Here is a 14,825-nt window from a genome sequence, read left to right on the forward strand (position 1 = left end):
TTGGATGCATCCCTTTGAACGCAGCCCTTTGGACGCAGCCCTTTGAACGCAGCCCCTTAAACGCAGCCCTTTGGATGCAGCTGCAGCCCTTTGGATGCAGCCCTTTGAACGCAGCCCCTTAAACGCAGCCCTTTGGATGCAGCCCTTTGAAAGCAGCCCCTTAAACGCAGCCCTTTGGATGCAGCCCTTTGAACGCAGCCCCTTAAACGCAGCCCTTTGGATGCAGCCCTTGAACGCAGCCTTAAACGCAGCCCTTGATGCAGCCCTTGAAGCAGCCCTTAAACGCAGCCCTTGGATGCAGCCCTTTGAACGCAGCCCTTAAACGCAGCCCTTTGGATGCAGCCCTTTGAACGCAGCCCCTTAACGCGCCCTTTGGATGCAGCCTTGAAGAGTTAAAAGCCTTGGATGCAGCCTTGAACGCAGCCGGCAAAGCGCCCGGGCGCGCGTTGAACGCACCTCGCACGCACCGCGCAGACGGGGGCCCGGGTGAAGAATAAGGCCGCGACGTCCCACGCGTCGTTTCCCTCGGGGAAGATGGGAAAATGGGGCAGCGCGGCACGGCGCGTCGCGGCGCGGCGTTGTTCGCACCTCGCACTATTCGCAGACGGCCGGGCTGCGAATATCGCGCGCACTTACTCTGCACGCGCGGCGGGACGGCGGAACGGCGGAAGTGGCGGCCGGGCAGGCGGGGCTGGCAGCCAGCCGGGCAGCCAGCCGGGCAGCCAGCCGGGCAGCCAGCCTGCACCTTTCACTGGCAGCTTCTAGCGTCTCATCCGGCCGGCGGCGGCGGCGACAGCTCCCGCGAGCGATATTCAGTCCACCGACTCTGATCCCATGCTCCCCAGTAGGACAGCGGGCAGAACACAGTGAATTGTAGTGGTCTAGGAGCCCCGAATCGCAGAAATCAACCGATAACCGTGGCTGCTTTGATGCAAAACCGCCTACTGCAAACCCATTCTGCACACAAGCGACGGACTGTAGTACTTTCCTGCCACGGAATCCGTACAGCACAACCCTAGCAGTTTCTGGAAATCCATTGCAGTTTCTGTAAATTCAGAATCATTTACTGGCCGTCTGTAGTGGGCCGACGACGACGCCTCGTCCACCAGCGCGACGCCGAGGGCACGAGGACCTCGACGGGGGCCTCGACGGGGGCCTCGACGGCGAGCTTGATGGAGACAAACGGCATTTGGCCCAGGGCGCCCTCGCGAGGGCCCGGCCCGGCCCGGCCGCGGCAAGTCAAGGCGAGTCAAGGCCTCGGCGGCCTCGGCCCAGCGCGGCCGCGTGACGCAACGCCGTTATGTCCTTGGAGCGCGCCGCCAAGGACACCTCTAGCCTCTCTAGGCCACGGCCAGCCGGAGAAAGGGGAAAGAGTGGCGGCGGTGTGCTTGTGCGCGTGTGTGCGTGCCTGTGTGTGTGTGGCCGGCGCGGTAGAGTAAGGAAAGAGCGGAGCGCGGGAGATTCTCAGAAAGTGTTATAATTGCCAATAAAGCTAGTGTGTAGTTGTTGTTGCGGAGCCCCCTCCCCCCTCCACCTTCCCCCTGCTCGCTCTGCGAAAAGGGAAGCAAGGGAAGTGCAGCGGCATGTCGATAGAAAGTGCATCCAGCGGTGCGCTCCGCCCTGCCGGCCTGCAGTACGGCCTGCAGTACGGCCTGCAGTACGGCCTAGCGCAGCGCAGCCTGCCGCATGGCGCTTAGAAAACGCTAGAAAACTCGTCCGGACCGGCACGGCACTGCAAGGCACGGCGCGGCACGCCGCGTACGTCAGGGCATCACTTTTTCCTTGTGCCGTTTCTTCCTCCCGCGCTCAGCCGCGGTCCAGGATTTCGTACAGGCCGTCCGGGCCGTCCGATCGTTCGTTCATTCGTTCATTCGTTCATGCATTCATGCATTCGTGCATTCATTCATTCATCACGTTTTGGCCCCTGGTGCCGAGTGTCCGACTGGATCCGTTGGCGTCGGAGTGCGTCCAGCCTCCAGAGGTTTGGCCGATGACTGGCGTGGGCTTCCCGCCGCGTGGGCGCGGGCAGGCGGCAGGCGCGGCGCGGCACGGCTGGCGTTGGCGCGGCCCGTGGATTGGCGCATTGGCACCGGAGGTACGTCCGAGTGGAGCCGACGGCCGAAGCCGGCCGGGCCGAGCCGAGCCACGCGATCGGTGCCGCGCCGAGCCGCGGATGTGGCGGCGGGACGCGGCGGCCGGGAGGCACTGGAGGCATGACACGCACGCCGCCGCGCTCCGGGACTCCCGCGACTGCACCGCGCAGCTGGACGGGCCGCGCACTGATTCCGAGTGGGAGGACTTTCCTCGCACTCGTGGGGCGCTCCGTACCGGTGCGAGAGAGACAGACTGACGGCCGCACGAAGTCTACTGGTGGACTGACGCGCGCGCTCCCCCGCAAAGCGCCGAGCGTCGCCGAGCCCCGCCGCCGTCAACGTCACTGTCGGCGTGTACGACACGGGCCCGCTCCCTTGTAAGGACACACACAGACGCACGCGGCGGACGACACTCGCGTCTTTTTTGCGCACTTTTTACCCCAGTAGTGTAGAAAGTGTGTGGATGAGATTTCGCTTCGCCCGGCTCCGCCGTGAGCGCTCTTTTTACTTGTCAACTTATCGGCAGGCTAGAGGGAATATTAAGAACGCACTCACACACGTCACGGCGCGCGCTTTTGAGCGGGACTGTGCCGGTGTGTCGCTACCCCGCGCGTCGAGGCGAGGATCGCACCGCTGAGACAGTCGGCAACCCTACACCCCTCGACACCCCTACACCGCATCACGCGCTACGCACCCCTGGCGGGTCAAGGCGGGGTGGGGAGGGCGACGCTGGCCCGCCTGATAGGCGTGTCGTTACACTGTGTGTGTGCGTCTGCGTGTGTGTGCGTGTGCTGGCGACGCACATCCCCGCGGCCAATGAGTGTCCGCGCGGAGACCCCGCCTACCCCGTCCCGCCGTTCGGCGTTCGGTTCGAGACTCGACGAGTCGTTGGAGCCGCTCGGTGGCGCAATGGGTAACCGGGCAGCGGCCGCGGGTTGCGCTCCATACGTGGGTGGGTGGACGAGCGCACGGCGCGCAGCGAATGGGTCATGCTCGATTTTATGGAGAGACGCGGAGGGAGGGGGGGGGCTCTCTATCTGGAATGCAATCCCGTAAAGGTAGGCACCCCCTCCACGCGCGCGCACACACACTAAAGAGCGTCGCGAGCGTTGACAGCGCGGGGAATGAACCTCTTGTCGGTGCCGAAAATGAGACGTTATGCCATTTACGGTGCAGGGGTCGCCCAGCCCAGCCCCCGGTTGGCCCCGGTCACCCGGCTTGTTTATGGAGTCGCAGTTTATGTCCGGCACTTGATCGGTGCGCGAGGCGCGAGGTTGGCGCCCCGCCCCGCCCCGCCCCGTCCTCCGCCAAGGGCGCGACGTGTTTGCGGCACTTGTAGGGCCATTCCATTCCATTGGGGTGCGTTCTGGCCTGGCGTTCTGGCCTGGCGTTGTGGGCCGTTCTGGTCGCGCAGCGCGCAGCCCCGGAGGCCCGGCAGGCCGCTGTTTGTCACTCTGTCTCTCTCGCACCTTTGCGGGATGCCCCATGGGTGCGAGAGAGACAGAGCGACGAGAGCAGAGCTCGGAATGAGTCTGCAGCGCCGCAGCGCCACCGCCCGGTCCGTGGAGGGCTTCCAAATGAATGGCGAAGCGCGGCGGCGTATCGATTCGGGAGAGACTCTCTCTTTCTCTCTCGCTCGGGGTCGGGGAACTGGCCAAGGTCAAGGTCGGGGCGCGGCGGGGCGGGGCGGGGTGGCAGGAAGGCGCGGGTCGATGGCAAAGTGTCCCCAAAGTGTAGGCCGACGAGTACCTCAAGTTGAACGCCGGAAAGGTGTGCCTATTGTCACCCCCCAGGGCCGCGCCGCCCCGCCCCGCCCCGCGCTATCTCGCTCCGCTCCAGCTCGCGCCGGCTTGCTCCAGCCCTCTCCAGCGCGCTGCGGCCCGGTGGGCCCGGGCCTACCCAACCGCCCCCCGCGTTGACCTTGACAGGGCTCGGCTGTTGCGTCCTTCCCCGCTCCTTTCTATTTCTGTCTCTCTCCTTTCTCCCCGTCTTCGCAGAATCCGTCCGATTGATTTCCCGCCCCGCGCCCCCGCAGCGCCGCGCGGCCTGTCCGGGAAAATTACTATTTCACGGCCGGCATTTATAGCGGAATGGAAAAGGACTTCTTTTTCGCAGAGGCCGAACGCCGCCCTGTCGACGCAACCAGTCAGGCAGCGCAAGTCTACCTCCCGAAATACGCAAGCCCTAACACCACCGACCGACAAAGGCTAATGAAAAATTCAGTGCCGAACGCAGACCAGTTTTTATTTTTCCACTAATTGGCGCAAATTTGTCTTTCTAATTCCGGCGCAGGGATTTTCTTTGACAAAGTGCCCCCAAGAAAAAACACTGTTCTCCCTAATGAGTCTTTCTCATACACTGTCCAAACGTCCTGGTCTCGGGCACTGCGGCCAAGGCGAGGCGCTTGGTCCGGGACGACGCTTTGCTGGGGGTATATGTGTCGGAGCGGAGATCGACCTCTCTCTCTCTCTCTCTCTCTCTCTCTCTCTCTCTCTCTCTCTCTCTCTCTCTCTCTCTCTCTCTCTCTCTCTCTCTCTCTCTCTCTCTCTCTCGAGACCGATTGCTAACGTGCGACGCCAGTGTGCTCCCCGTGTTTACCTAGTTTTAACTAGTTTCTAGGCTTTAGAACGCCTACCATCACTGTTCCACCAAAATGTAAGGAAGATACCGACAAGATGTGACATCAATCGCAGCTTGCTGGTGCCTCCCGGAAGAATAAATCAACTTTAACAAATCCATCAACCAACCCGGTAACTGTCATGGCTGCCTTCCGTGAACAGCTTGGCAACAACAACATCTCACTAAACTACGCCCAAGCCGCCTCTCAAGACTCAAGAAATTTCTCCAGACCAAGAACAGCATCCAATTCTTCAACAACAACCCCAGGATTTGTCAACAACCAGATTTTCACCAACTCTTCAGTAAGTCAATTTGAACTTGACCAGCGCGGTGCTTCAACATCCTCTGGAGACGCTCACTTTTCCGGTGGATTTGGCGCCAAAGCCCCTTCCGACCAACATCGACCAGCAACGATCGACAACATGCGCTCCTCGAACGCACCCAACCCAAACAACAACACCAGCAGTAGCAGAAGACCACTTGTGGACCGAAACAACGCAAGTACATCAACAAACTACAATCCTTCAAGAAAACTAGCCATTGTCATCGAAAATGCCAAGACAATATCGCAAGACAAATGCTTGCGAGCAGTCGCAGACATCATCTTGGGATCCAATATTCAATATTGCACCCGATTAAGTGGCGGGCGGGTATGCATGTACCTAACCAATGAAGAACACGTCAACACAATCTGCCAAGGAGGTGGAATCATCATCGACGAAGAATATTTACCAGTTAGAAGATACGTCACCGAAGCCACCAAATTCACCATCTCCAACTGCCCCCCAGAGTACCCTGATGAAGAATTAAAGAAGTTATTGGAGCCTTATGGAAAAATTGTTTCCGAACCTTCCAGACTAAAGGTAAACACAGGCCATGACGATCTCAAACATGTAAAATCCTGGCGTCGCTCTATCTACATCATGATCCCAAGTGAACACAATGACCCGCCAAAGAAAATACCAATGGTGAACAGTGATGGCAGTAAATTCCTTCTCTATGTGGAAAGAGATGAATTGGTGTGTGCACACTGTCATGCCCCAGGACACACCATAGACAAATGCAAGAAGCGTGAAATAGACGACATAAATTTCCCACTCATCCGACCAGCAGCAGCTACAAGACTTTTCAACACAAGAAAGCCATCTCAATCTAACTCCGTCCCACCTCAAGATCCCCAACCAAGAGAAGCAGCAGACTTCATGCCTACTTTTTCTGCGCAGCCCAGCAATCAACAACCAATCACTCAAGATAAACCTCAACAACAAGTAAGCATTTGGGGAGAAATTTTATACCCCCAAAACTTATAAAAACCAAACCCCACAGAAGAGAGAAGACAAGAAGAAAATGAAATTTCATCGGAAAATATTGTACCTTCACCAGCAGTCACAACTCAACCAAAAATATCACCCTTTGATGTGTCAATAGGGAGCTCAAATGATGAACAAGACTTCAGAGGTTTTGAGATAAGTGAAAAAATTTCTGTAACTCAAGACTCTCTGCGGGTTGAAGTTATGGATATAGATCCAAGCATCAGTAAGTTACCAGCCAAGAGAATGCACTCCCCAACAAATGAAGAAGAATATGATGACTCTAGCAGTGGAGCAGACCAAGCAGGAAAGCCAGATAGGAAAAAAGTCAAAAAAGCAAAGGAGCAATTAGCAGTCAACCAATTATTGAGCCACATGAAGGAACAGCCATCTTATCTCAGCCAAGAAGATTTCCGATCCTTCTTGTCAGAGTGCAGAGGAAAAGTAAATACACTGAAAGTTGCGGCAAAATATACTACTAATATTAGTGCATTAATAGTCCAACTAAATGATGCAGCTAATATTTGTCAAGATTTCAATCTACAAAGAAGAATCAAACGTGCAAGTGATGCACTAGTCACCAAGTAATCAAGATAAACAAAAATGTTACTTTTTTTAAAATTAATTCAAAGAAAATGCTATCCCTTCTGTCACTCAATGTCAAAGGATTAGTGAGTGCTCACAAACAAGTCAGCCTTCAAGATTTTTGTCAACATACTTCAAGCAATATTTTACTACTTCAAGAAACAAATTTGAAAGAAGACACAAGTTTGGCAAACTTAAAAAAGTTCAAATTTTTAATTAATCCTCCAGTGCAGTCAAATTCTGGAGTAGCTATTGCCATAGCACAAGAATATTTTCAACAAGTAGACTTAATTTCTCATACCATACTTTTAGAGGGCTACTTGCAAGCAGCCCACATAAAGAAAAATCAAGAAGATTACCACCTCATAAATGTCTACATGCCACACAACAAGGAGAAAACAGACCAGCTGATCACCCAACTTGAAAACCACTTATCAAAAATCAATGATGCATCTTGCATTATTATTGGAGGTGACTGGAATGTAACACTCCATGAACAAGATAGAAGAAATTGTTCGGAAATAAGAAGAGCATTGGCCAATCAACTACAAATTCTCCTAATACATCATGACCTCACTGATGTATGGAGAAACTTCAGCGGAAACAAAACCCAATTCACCTACAGAGGATTGCAGCACAACCATCCAATGGCAAGATTGGACAGGATTTATATCAAGAAGAAAGACTTACATCTTGTAAACAACACCCAAATAATCCCGTCGTTTTCAGATCATGCTGGAGTAACCTTAAAATTATTCACCACTGGAGAACAGTATCAACCACCTTACTGGAAATTTGACATAACCCTTCTAAAATGTAAACAGTTCCAAAAAATTGTTGAAAACATAATAGTTTTTTATGAAGAAAAATCTCAACTAGAAAACAGTGACATTACAGTCATCTGGGACCAACTGAAAGAAGAATTGTGTGCCGCTTCCAAAAGACATATCAAAGTTCTAAGAAGCCAAGTTCAAGAAAAAATTGATCTTCTACAAACACAGATAGATTACATTGATACCAAACATTTTCTGTCTCCCACTGATGCACAGATTGCAATCCAGTTTCAATCTGACATCTACAAAATGTACAAAGACAGATCCAAAGAAAAACTTCATTTTCTTGAAGCTCAATTATGCAAAGAAGCAAATACTCAATCAAAATTCTTCCTAAGGATGGCAAAACAAGCCAAACCTTCAACTACAATCTCCCAGCTGGAAATAAACGGCCAAGTTGTGACAGACAAGAAGACAATTTTCTCAAAGGTTCGAGAAAGTTTCTCAAACTCTTTTGATGATCAAGATCTGAACCCAATAAATTCCGAGAGCCCACTCTACCAGAAATTACCAAAACTCTCTGAAAATGAAAAACAATTTTGTGAAGAACCAATCTCTACAGAAGAAATCTACAACTCTATCAAGGATGCTCAACCCAATCGAGCACCTGGATTAGATGGGATCCCAGTAGAATTCTACAAATTTTTCTGGACACAACTGAAAACTTTATTTCATAAAGTGGTGCAAAACTTCCAGCAAAATGGAGCTCTACCAAAGTCCATGAAAAAAGTTGTAATCACTCCTGTACCAAAAAAGGGAAGCAGGCTCTACCTCAAAAACTGGAGACCAATATCCCTCATGAATACTGATTATAAAATAATCTCAAGAATTTTCAGCAAAAGAATCTCTCAAGTTATTTCAACACTACTTCAATCCGATCAAAGCTACTGCGTACCAAGAAGAACTATTTACCAAAATCTTCATACAATTAGAAACATCATCCATCACTCCAACACTGAGCAAACAGAACTAGCTGTTCTCTCTCTTGACCAGAAAGCAGCTTTCAATCAAGTTTCCCATAATTACCTTTATCATCTCCTCGAGAAGCAAGGTTTTGGAACGAAGTTCTGCAGCAACATCAAAGCACTTCTAACTGATTCCATAGGATACATCAAGATGGGCTCCTCACTTCTTGCTCCCTTCGATTTCAAGAAAGGATTCAAACAAGGTGACCCCATTGCAGGGCCACTGTATGCCATTTCAATCGAGCCATTTCTTATAATGACAAACTGCCTCATCAACCTGCAAGGATACAAAATACCAAGAACCAACATCTCCATCAAAAGTACTTCCTTTGCTGATGATATCACCTTCTTCATCACACGCAATCAAGATTTCAATGAAATCACAGAAGCCTTCAACATCTATAGTCAACAATCTGGAGCAGTACTAAACCAAGAAAAATCACAAGGTCTTTTCTGTGGAAAATGGAAAAAAACCCCACTGAAACTCCCCTAAATTGTCAGTGGAACTCCCAAGGAATGAAATTTTTGGGTGTGTACATTGGAAATGAAAAACAATGGGAAGATAAAAACTGGGAATGTCTGCTATCAAAATACAAAGCTTGCCTCAACAAGTGGTCCCAGTTCGTCAAAATGACATCCTACAATGGAAGAAAAATAGTTTGTAACCAATTAGCGGGAGCCCAACTCATACATACTCTCAACGTTTTGGAACCACCAAAAGAATTTATTGATGAAGTCCATAAAATATCAATCAATTTTGTGTGGCAAGGAAAACATTGGTTGCATCACAACTTTGTCTTCGCCCCAATGGATTTGGGTGGAGTGGGACTCACCAACTTTCAAGCCAGGATCCACTCTCTACGCCTCAAGCTAGCTTATGACATCCAACAAAATCTGTTGAGCCAGGAGCCAACTTATCTGTTTCACCAATACAACCTGTCCCGCTATGGTGAAATTCCTCCACAGCATTTCTTCAACCAGAAATTCGACCCAATTGCAAGAGCCAATCTCTCACCATTCTATCATAGTTTATTAACAGCATGGCTCAACTTAAAGCCAAAAATAGTCCATTCTTCACTTTCCCCTCAAATCTTGGCCACCACCCCACTCCAGGGAAGTGCCATAATTTCAGAAGAACAATTGAAAATACTTCCAGACTGGAAATATTTTAACTTCAACAATCTGCAACAACTCATGCCAAATGGGAATTGGACAATGCCTCCTGTAGACCAATTACCAAGCCCAGCCCAAAGAAGACTCAACAGAAATTTTCAAGAAATTAAAAACTTCTTCAACAAAAAAAATTTAAGAGCAACAAGAGTCCCAAGATTCAATCACCCAGTACAAGATCAGCGAAGAAGACAAAATCTTTTCATCATCCAAGAAACAAAACTACATCCAATCCCTCAAAATTCTGCTTACCAAGCCTGAAGTCAGTGGCTCAACACCTTGGACAGAGAAACAGATTCCATGGATCTCCATCTACTCTCAACCCACCGATAAAAGGGATGGGGACATCTCTTGGAGATTACTCCACAATGCCCTACCAACGCCAAAGAAGTTTTATGATTGGAAAATAATACCTTCTCCAAAGTGTCCTTGGTGCCCCAATCAGGAAGGCAATTGTGCCCACATGTTCTTTAACTGCCCAATCACAATCCCCATCTGGACTTTTGTATCCTCAAAAACCAAGAGCAAAAATCAAGGAAAAAAATTAGACTACCAACAAGCCCTTGCTGGATTTCCCTCTACAACTGCAGCTTCAAGATACGCAAATTTCCTCGTAAACTTGGCAAAGAGCACAATTTATAGGACCTACATGACCCTCATCAAGAAATCAAATCCTCCTCAACCAAACTATCTTATGCTCTTCAAAAGAAGATTGCAGCACAGATTGGCAATTGAAGAAAGCTACGCCAATCTAACCAACACCACTTTGAATTTCCACCAAACCTTTCAAATCAACTGAAACCCCAAGATGAACAAAAACAGAAACAAAAAGAAGATCCTACAAGCAACCAAGAATACTTGCAAAAAAAAGAAGAAAAGAAAGAAGAAAAAAAATGAACTTTTAAAACTTTTTTTAATTGAATTATTCTTCAAAAATAAATTATATTTCCATATTTTTATCTAGATATGTAACTTAAATTTAAAAAAATATATCACAAAATTGTACAAACCGCACCACAAACATCTGATATAAAAAATAACATGAACACCGCATGCACAATTTATTGACAAAAAATTTAACTCATTCCTGGCCCTAATTGTAAATTAAATCCCCCCAATAAATACTTGTAAAAAACTCTCTCTCTCTCTCTCTCTCTCTCTCTCTCTCTCTCGCTGCTGTCAAGGTGCTGGAATCTAATTAGCGAATGCAGGCCGGTGCGCTGGCTGCGCCGCGTCTGCGCCGGTGGCCGCGTCGTCTTACGAAAGACTGTCGCTCTTGCAGTGTACCAGCTTTCACACCACACTGCCGCTGCAGTACGGAGGAAATGCGATTGCATGTGTGGCAGTGGAGTAGCAGTGTGCGTCTTGGCAGATGCAGCCTGACTCGCGGCGAGCGGGCCGGGCTGGCCGAGTGGCTGGCCGCCTGGCTGCTTGGCTGCTTCCGTAAAAAGGGGCCGCGCCGCTTTCCTTCCAGTGCACGCGAGTGCACGCGAGCCGTGGCGTGTGTTCCTATTTGTGCGCGTTTAGTGCGCCGGTGTGCGTGTGTGTGTGTGTGTGTGTGTTCGTCTGTGTGGGAGTGAGCGAGTGTGTGAGACTATTACTAACCAGCCTGGCGGCGTCTTCACTTTTCACGGCCGCTCCCAGCAGCAGCAGCTGCAGCAACAGCAGCAGCAACAGCAACAGCAGCAGCAGCAACAGCAGCAGCAGCAGCAACAGCAGCAGCAGCAACAGCAGCAGCAGCAGCAACAGCAGCAACAGCAGCAGCAACAGCAGCAGCAACAGCAGCAGCAGCAGCACAGCCTGCCGGTGGACACGGCGTGCCCTGCGGCTGCACACGGGGCGCATGGCGGCGCATAGCGCGTGCCGGCACTCTTACTGATAGGGAAGTGCAGCACAGTAAGGACCTTGGCTCATTTCCCTAATCTAATCGGGGCGTGGCGGGGCGTGGCGGGGCGGGGCGGGGCGGGGCAGGCAGTCAGGCGCCGCGCATAGTACTCTACGTCTATTTATATTGGCGCGCATAGATTCGGGACGGGTTCTGCGTTGTGCGTGGCGAGCTAAATTGGAGGAGGGATCTATCTCTGCGGAATGAAGCCTAAGCCCCGCGCGGAACGTTACACTGGTAATGGCTCACAGTGCTGTCGCGCTGTAAAAGGACAGGACCAAGGGCAGACTGTCTCATTTGATTTAGTCGCGTCAAAGCCTGCGTGCACTTTTTGGTCATGGGTAAATTTCGCCTTTCGCCGCGGTAAATTTCCTCTTTTTAAGGATTAGAAAGGGGTGGTTGGATAGGAAAGAGCCTTAAGGATACATTTAACCATCCAACGAGTGGTGAATTCACCCCAGAGTTCTTACGAAGTTGAACCTGGCGCTGTCGTGAACACAAAAGGAGAGGAATTACTCCTTGAAGTGAGTGAATTTCATCGGGCCGGACAGATACGTCAACTCTCTGAGAAAAGCGTTCCTGTCCAGACCGAACGAAGGAAAGTCGTGCGCTGTTTCTTCCAAGAATAGCAATTTTATCAAATTCAAAGTGGAGACCGATGCGTCACCTCGCAGCAAGGAGGCGTCAAATTGTAGGTCAAATTTCTGACACAGCCAGAAATAGACGTGGCAAAAGGCGCGACGCTGAAATAGTAGGGAACAGAGTGGGTTCATGGTACGAATGGACTTTTCTAGACCGACAAGGTGTCACGGTCGACTAACTTGGTCCACCGGCCACCTTTAGGCGGTCTCCTCCCGACCCGAACTGACCCGACCAGACCAGACCCAGGGCTCTTTCCGAAAAAAGATCTTCCGCCGTTTTGGTCGTTTTGCCCGCCTCTTATTGCCTCCATCGGCTCGGCGTGGATGTCAACAACAGTCCGAGGGAAGGCCTGAAGGCGACTGGGTGTGAGCTTGCCGTTGCTGCCTTGCCCCGCTTTCTGTCCGCGGCGGGGGAGGAGGGAGGACACGCTGCTGGCCGTGCTGGCCGTGCTGCCCACCGTTCCCATGGACGAGGCGTTCAAGAGCCGAACGCGCGTACATCCTATCTGGTTCGGGGCGGACGTAGCGCAGCGAGCGGGCAAGCACCCGGCGGCTTTCCTGTCTCTTTCTCTGTCTCTCTCTGTCTCTCGAGGAGCCATTCGAGGCGATTACCGAAGGAACCGAGAATCTTTCAGCCGGTTCTGGGAAATGAATATACACCACCACCGCGGAAAAATAATGGCACCGGACACTCACACATGCACACACACTCACACACATACACACTCGCGCGGCTCATTTCAATACGGAGGACCGGTTCAGTCAAATTTCCTACGGTGCGTAAGAAAGGATGCGTCTCCCCTCCGCGAGGCGGGCTGGCGGACTGGACGGTGGTCAGCCGGTATTATGCGTAAGATGCGTGGCCCGGCAGTGCGGACGGAGCGAGGACAATGCGCGGGGGAAGTAAACGCGTTTTTGCATAAATTACCGCCCCGCCTTTCCCCGCGAGGAGTGGGCTGCGTATTTTTTACACCGCGGGAGGTTTTTTTTTCGGCGCGGATTGCGCACCGTGCGTTCCGCGCTGCGCGTCGCGGTGGCGGACGAGAGCCTCATCGCGGACCTCGCGGCCTCTGGCGGCCGCTTGCGGCCCGGAGTGCCGAAAGTGACGTGCAGGAAACGCATTTTTCACCGGCGCCGCCATTTTTCAGCGCGGCGCGGCGACTACACTGGACTGGCGCGGTGCGACGCCGCGGACGCCGCCGTGCCGCCCGGAAAGCAGAGGTCGTTTGCCTCGCGAGTTCGCCTGCCTCTTCGGCCGCGGCCGGGCCACACCGCCACTCCACTGCTTGGCAGTTCGCGCTTCGCGCCACGGACTTATTGTGCATGGATGCAAAAAGAGTTTTACAGCGGTGCGAATTTCAGTGACGCGGCATCCGTTTTTAATGCGACCGGGGAAACTTTTGGATTTGTGTGCCGCACCGCCGCACCCTTCCACCCCCGTGTCCACTCCCGCGCATCTACGCGCTCCGCTCGACGCGTGCAACCTTTAACAAGGCCCGACTGCTTCCCACGCAAAAGGCTCGACCGTTTTTTTCAACCATTTTTTTTTTCGTTTTAAATAAGTTAGACGCGAAGTCGGGGGTTGCTAATGGAATCCCGCAGCAGTCTGTCAATGCGCGTCGCTCCGCGCCGAGCCAGGTGACGAGCGAGACGTCCTCGTGCGGCCGTGCGGGGCGCCGTCCTGGAGACAGCGGGCCGCTCTGTCTCTCTCGCACTCGCGGGGCGCACCGTGGAGGCGCGAGAGAGACAGAGCGACTCGGTGTGCGGCGGCCCTCCACCCCCTCGACGAGGAGTGACGCGGTGACGCTGTCACTCCCGGCGCCGCGGGGGCTGCCCTTGCCCTTGCCTGTGGCTGCCTAGGGCTGCCTGCGGCTGCCGACCCACCGCGGAGCGAAGGGCGAGAGAGAACGGAGCGCCGGGGTCAAGATTTGACGCCCTTCGAGTTGCAGGAAAGGCGTTCGGGTCGAGAGTTCCTGAAAAGAAAAGCGGTAGCAGTGAGAGCGACTTTGAGGTTTTGACCTTGCCCGCTTGCCCTACTCTTTGGCTACACTACTGTGTGCTTAGGGCTGTGTGTACGTGCTTGTCAGTACAGGTGTCTACTAAGTTCACAGTGGATTTTGTAGTGTACTTGGGAATCGCACTGCGTGTTGGCGGAAGACGTATCGTTTTGCCCAAAGGCAGATAATTTTGAATTTTTGTGGTTTGGTTGCTTAGGAAAATGCACATTCATCATCATGATTGCTTCCGAAAGCGAGCACGACGTACACATGCTTCTAGCATGGCCCCGCTTCGCCATACTTTTCCTTTCCGTTCGGTGGCGCGGCACTGGCAGCACCTACACCGTAGTACACTACAGTACAAGGCGCCCGGCGTTGAGTGTGGTCGTGGCACGCCGTGGCGGCAGAGGGCGTTTGGAGGGCGCTCCGGTCAAGAACCCGGGGATGTAACCCTGCACTCGACCGGCCTTGGCCTTGTGGATCAATAGATTTGTGCGTGCGAATGAGGGGGTTGGCGGGGGGCTGGTGGGGGGCGGCCGAGGGGGGCCTGGTGGGGGCGGAGGGGGGCGGAGGGGGGCGGCGGGGCCCCGATGCGGTTACGGTGCGGAAGGTTGGGGCGGGTTGTGGGCTGGGGGCGGTACTATCGTGGACGTGATGGGTATCGAGTGTGGAAAGCAATTATCCGGCACGGCACTGCCACACGGCATTGCCACCTGATTGGCGATTG

General features: G+C 52.5%; 1 protein-coding gene across 1 annotated transcript in view; it reads left to right on the top strand.

Moving 5' to 3' along the window:
• LOC117641289 (ecdysone-induced protein 74EF-like) overlaps positions 1 to 14,825 on the top strand; it is a 121,818-nt gene that overhangs the window by 64,327 nt on the left and 42,666 nt on the right. The window lies entirely within an intron of this gene.

The sequence above is a fragment of the Thrips palmi genome, unplaced genomic scaffold (genome assembly GCF_012932325.1).
Source record: "Thrips palmi isolate BJ-2018 unplaced genomic scaffold, TpBJ-2018v1 HiC_scaffold_15, whole genome shotgun sequence".
NCBI classification, from domain to species: domain Eukaryota; kingdom Metazoa; phylum Arthropoda; class Insecta; order Thysanoptera; family Thripidae; genus Thrips; species Thrips palmi.